Source organism: Ambystoma mexicanum, chromosome 6q (assembly GCF_040938575.1).
Source record: "Ambystoma mexicanum isolate Mex_15411 chromosome 6q, UKY_AmexF1_1, whole genome shotgun sequence".
Lineage (NCBI taxonomy): Eukaryota > Metazoa > Chordata > Amphibia > Caudata > Ambystomatidae > Ambystoma > Ambystoma mexicanum.
In genome coordinates, this window is record NC_090937.1 from 1,173,104,203 (window position 1) to 1,173,110,202 (window position 6,000).

Genomic DNA, 6,000 nt, shown 5'->3' on the forward strand with positions numbered 1-6,000 from the left:
TTGGGCATCACGAGGTATGTCGCTGACTGCATATGGGCCTTGCATGTTTACTGTGCCCTGCGGGTGACATTTGATTGTGTGCATGTCATGGTGCAGTGCTGTCCACACATGGCAGAGTGACTCCACTGTACGGAAGTAGTAAATACACGTCGTCTCATTTACACGCCTCTCATGCTTTTTGGGGCAGTGTTTCAATTGAGGGTGGGTGTCTGCAGTGGCACAGGGTTCATGGGACAGTGACGGGATTGGCTGTGGCAGCGTGTGCACGGGCACATTGTGGTGCCCTGTCATGTCTTCCTTCATGACGTTTGGCATCCGCTGTGTATTTGGTAGATGGAAGGGGGGTGATGCATGTGCGGTCACAGCGGCACACTCACAATGCTCATTGGCCTGGACACACACACACCACTCCGACAGGGTTGTGGCATCGTCAGCTGTACTCACCCAATAGCCATGTGCTTTGTCCGGCATAGCGTTCCATGTACCGTGGCAACGTGGAATTCCGCAGTACCATTGAGTCATGTGATGAGCCTGGGAAACGGGCGCAGCAGTGTGTAATCAGTTGCATGGCATCACAAACCATCTGGACATTCAAAGAGTGATACTGTTTCCTATTGCGGAACACCGCCTCAATTGCATGTGGAACTGTCAGCTCGATGTGGGTGCAGTCAACTGCGCCTATGCAATTTGGCATGCCTGCTATGGCATGGAAGGCCAACTTGGTGGCAATGACCTCGGGGAGGGTGCGGGGTAGGGCTATGTGTTCCGACACATGGCGCAACAGGGCATCCAGTACCTGTACCAGGATTTTTGAGAAACACGGTTGTGATATGCCGTGCAGCTCACCAACCGTGTGTTGATAGGTGCCACTGCCAAGGAAATGCAGAACTGAGACAACCTTCAAGAGGGGGGGATGGCGGTGGGGGTGTCAATTAGGCTGCTGATGTTGTCCTCAATCATGGCGGTGATGTGCAGGATTGTTGCACGGTCCAGCCGGTATGGGGTGTGGATCTGTCCTGGGGTGAGGTTCCAGGGTGAGGCCCTGATGCGTGGTATTGGTGGCTGGCGGCGGGGTCGGGCTGGCTGGGCAATGGGGTTTGCCATGGCTGCAGGGTTGGCTGGTTGCCGCCTGCGCCTCCTCCACCTACGCCTCCTCCTCTGCGCCATTACTGCCACCATGTGCAGTGCTGCCTGTTGGTTGAGTAGGCCCAGTCCCAGTGCTACTAGACCTGCTGCCTGCATGGTTCTGTGTTGTGTTGGGCTGGGTGTGGCCCTTTTGTAGGCTCCCAGTGGCCTGCTAGGTCCTGCTGGGCTGATTTGGTGCACCTGTGCCCTGATTCAGTTCAGCAGGCAGTGTATACCGCCATGTTCGCGGTGGCGGCGGTTCCGCCACCGTGATCACGGTATTTCCGCCATTTTTTTTCCGGTATTTCCGTGTCCGCGCTAGTTGTGATGCTCACGGTGTTTCGTGTTGACGGTAACGGAGGGGTTTCCGTGCAGACGGACTTAACGGGAACCCTATTTCCGCGGTGGCGGTTTAGGGTGGTGCTATTACCGGGGCCGCGGGTCATGATTGCGCGGACATGGAAACGGTATGGTTTTACCGGCAGTGTTAATTCCGGACCGGAGTACTTGTAATGAGGAATGTCTTCTTAGGTCTTGTAAAGTTGCTTCATAGAACATGTCTATCGCATTGTCCGATGCTAAATGGGGAGTAAATTGGGACTTGGGTTTTAGTGTTGTTTCTTCAGAAAGTCCCGAAATAATCTTGAGATCAGCAGAGAAAGATTGAATTGTGTGTAGTTCATTTCTTCTTGAATATTGAACAAGTTAACCATGTCTTCAACATGTGCAAATGTTAATTCTGATGGAATATATGTAGTTTTAGTTGGTCTGGATAAGGTTATATTGGAGAAATACTTTTTGAGTTTGAGACGTCTGCAGAATTTGTACAGGTCAATGTTGGTAGTAAAATAGTCTGAGGGGCCCATGGGGCTGAATGAAAGTCCTTTATTCAGAGCTGATTTTAGGTATGGATAGAGGTCCAAATCTGTTAGATTTATTATTAGGTGTTATTGCTGTACCGTGTGTTTATTTGTCTCGTTTGCATGCCTTCGCAACTTGATGCAAGATTTGGAGAAGCTTGTCATGATGCCTACCCCCGGAGCACCAGGCCAGGCACAGCACCCCCGGGAGCAGGCATCATGCCCCCGGGTAAAAGCCCAGCGGCCCCTTATAGGGGCTCTTTGGACTCTGTCCTGGCGCCTTTGGCGCCAGGCTCATGTTGGACATCAGTCCTGGCGCCATAGCCGCCAGGCTCATAAAGGAAGGTGTTTTGTGCACTTACCTGATGCAGACCATGCTGCAAGATTCAGGCCTCCCTGAGACCTGAAAGGGACTATTTTTTCATTGGGACTATTTTGCCACTCGGGCGTGGCCAGGGAAGGATACTTACCTGGAACTACTTTGGGGGCTATTTAAGCCACGCCCAGACAGTAGCTCACGGTTCGCGTTGTTCTGCATCCAATCAGCTGAACGCTCACCGTGTCTGCTCCTGCATCTGGTCTCCAGCCACGCCCGCCTCGATCCTGGAAAACCTGTAAGGAAAGAAGAGAAGAGAAAGGTGAAAACCAAGAATTTTATCAAACTTCTTACCTGCATCTGGAACCTTCAGGCCAACGTTCCTGAGAAAAGACTTTCATTTAAAAGCACTGCGTTGCTCGCTGCAGCGCCGCGCTTCACTCACCTGTCCTCGGGAGTTCTTCTGGCTCCACCGCGACTGTCTGCACCGGTCGACATCTCTGCGCCTAGGGGAGAGAAGAAGAGACAAAAGGTGAGCAGAAGGAACATATGAGGAAAGCCTAATTTTCCGCCATAACACTTACCGGTCTTCTGTTGGTGGATCATTCCTCATTTCGGGTCGGCGCCGCTTTGTTGGCAGGTACTGCACCCCAGCCCCTATGGGGAAAGGACAAAAGACATTACTGGAGGAATATAAAGACATTAAGAGGGATCGCCCCCATCGCTAACTCACCTGAGTTTACCATCGCCAATTCAATCCCTCAACGCATCGCCTTCATTCTGCACCTGAAATAAAGGACAGATCACAGGTTAGGAAGGCAATAGAAAAGGAGGCTCAACACTTGAACTTTTGTAATCTTCATACTTACGGCGTTCCGCTCGGAAAAGTCAAGTGGATTTTGCCAGCGCCATTCTGAAAACCAGTGAAGTAACTGGACAAACACATGCCCCTGCACCAGAAGCAGGATGGAGAGTTCATTCTTTCAAACCATAAGGTGAGCTTCAACCGGGGATTTCGGAGGAAGTTAGAGAAGAACGAAGGGGGGAGCAAGCACACTATTCTGCATTTCTCATCTGCAGAAGGATATTCCTACGGGCCAGACAAGCAAGATTTGAGGGTCCTGTTCAGTCGGTGTTCCGAGTTCTGCGCATCACGCTCGAAGAGGCCACAGCAACCCAGACTAGACCAGCGCCTCCGTGGGAGTCAGGTGAGCGTTACAGAATGCGAAGCCTTCCTACAAATTCCCACCCAGGCGCTATGGAAACCTCTGAGACTGATCAGTTGGCCCAACTACTGGGGGAATTACGGGCCGAAGTACACGCCGCTCGTCAAGAGACTAATGCTCTCAGGAGGGAAGTGATTGTATCAAAGGAAAGAACTGATGACCTGATTAGACAGTTTTTGCAAGGTCAAGCTGGACACACTCCTCTACCCGGTTCCGGGGGGAACCCCGCTCCTGTGGTTCCCAGTAACCCTGTGCAGATTAATCTACCTGGAAACATGCCGCTGGCCCCACCCGAACGCTTTGCTGGGGACCCCAAACGATTCGCCGTATTCATGAATCAGTGTCGTTTGCACTTCCTATGCAGACCTGGGGCCTTCCCTAATGACCAGACCAAGGTAGCCTTTGTATTGTCATATCTCAGCTGCTGTGCTGCCGATTGGTCAGTTCCACTGGTTACTCAAGATGACCCGATTCTCCGTGATTTTCAAGGATTTCAAGCAAGCATGGAAAGGTTATTTGCTCGACACTCTCAGGGGCAGGCTCTGGATGACGAACTCCTATCCCTACGACAGGGCAATCAGGACCTCCTATCCTACATTGCAACCTTTAATAGACTAATTGTGGAAACTGGGTGGCCAGAGGATAAAAGAATCACGTTATTTTATCGAGGTCTACACGGAGAACTTAAAGATGTCCTGGCCCAAGTTGTAATTCCGCCCCAAGAATGCACAGAATATATAGACTTAGTGGTCCAATTGGATCATAGACTTCAAAACAGAAAAGCAGATCGGTCCAAGTTTGAGACCCGGGTGTTGGTCAAGACCCACGCTAACCCCAAGGGTGCTGATGTCTCTGAGCCTATGCAAATCGGAGGGGTTAAAGGACCTTTAACTCAAAAAGAAAGTGAAAGAAGACGGCAGATGCAATTATGTCTTTATTGTGGGTCCTCTGGACACTTTCTACGAGATTGCCTGGCATAACCGCCCAAGAAGGTGGTAGGAGCCGCTGATAAAAACCATGAAGACTCTGTTTCGGGAAACAACCACGCCCGGCAAGCGTAGGGGTCCGCTTGCCGAGCTTGAAAACTAACTCTCAGACCTCGCATTTCATTGTGCCAATGGTCCTCGTAGATCCGGAACAGCCTAAGCGGTTGCATGCAATAAAGGCATACATCGATAGTGGGGCTATAGGAAATTATGTGGATCGTGAATTGATCTCTAGGATTAACCTCCCTCTGCGTCCTAAAACCAGCAAAGATGTCATCACCACAGTCGATGGAACCGAAATTGCCTCTGGACCGGTAACACATTCCACTGCTGAGGTGACACTTATAGGTCCGGACGGCCATCGGGAGGCAGTTCTGTTTGATGTAATCAAGGCTCCACAGTTTCAGGTTATTCTCGAAATCCCTTGGTTAGAGACACATAATCCTCGAATTGATTGGCGAGCGAAGAGAATAACCTTCCCGGATTGTGCACAAACCTGCTACCCAGAAAATCTGAAGATTAGTCTAGCGTCTGTAACCTCTGTCTCCATGCAACTACCTCCGGAATACCAAGACTTTCAGGACGTCTTCCAAAAGGAACAGGCCAACAAGTTACCTCCCCACAGATCGTACGATTGCCAAATCGATCTGGTGCCCGGTGCACAAGCCCCTTGTAGCAGGATTTATGCCCTTACTGAACCTGAGAATCTGCATTTGAGACAATATTTAGATCAATACCTAGCCAATGGTTTCATTCGCCCGTCAAAGTCTCCGGCATCCTCGGCTTTGTTCTTCGTGCCCAAAAAAGAAGGCGACCTTAGAACCTGTATCGACTACCGCGCATTGAACCAGATAACTGTTAAAAACCGTTACCCTCTGCCTCTGATCCCTGAACTCCTTGACCAGGTGAAGGACGCTTGCGTATACACCAAGTTAGATCTCCGGGGGGCTTATCATCTGGTGCGAGTAAAAGAAGGCGACGAATGGAAAACGGCCTTCCGTACAAAATATGGATTATTCGAATACCAGGTGATGCCTTTCGGGTTGTGCAACGCGCCTGCTGCCTTCCAATTCTTCATGAACGATGTCCTTCGGGAACTCATCGATGTTTGTGTTGTCGTATATATCGATGACATTCTTGTGTACTCCTCTTCGGAATCTGATCACAGAAAGCATGTCAGGGTCGTCCTTGAGAAATTGCGCCAGCACAAACTGTTTGCAAAGCTGGAAAAGTGCGTTTTCCATACCACCGAGGTTGCGTTTCTTGGATTCATCCTGACACCTAAAGGGGTCCGAATGGACTCACGAAAAGTGGATGCCATTCTCAAATGGCCATCACCTAGTTCGGTGAAAGGTGTCCAAACCATGCTTGGTTTTGCCAATTTTTATCGCAGATTTATCCCGGAATTTTCACGTGTGGTACAACCCATCACTGCACTGTTGCGTAAAAATAAACGCTTCGAATGGACCGAGGAAGCCGAACAGGCC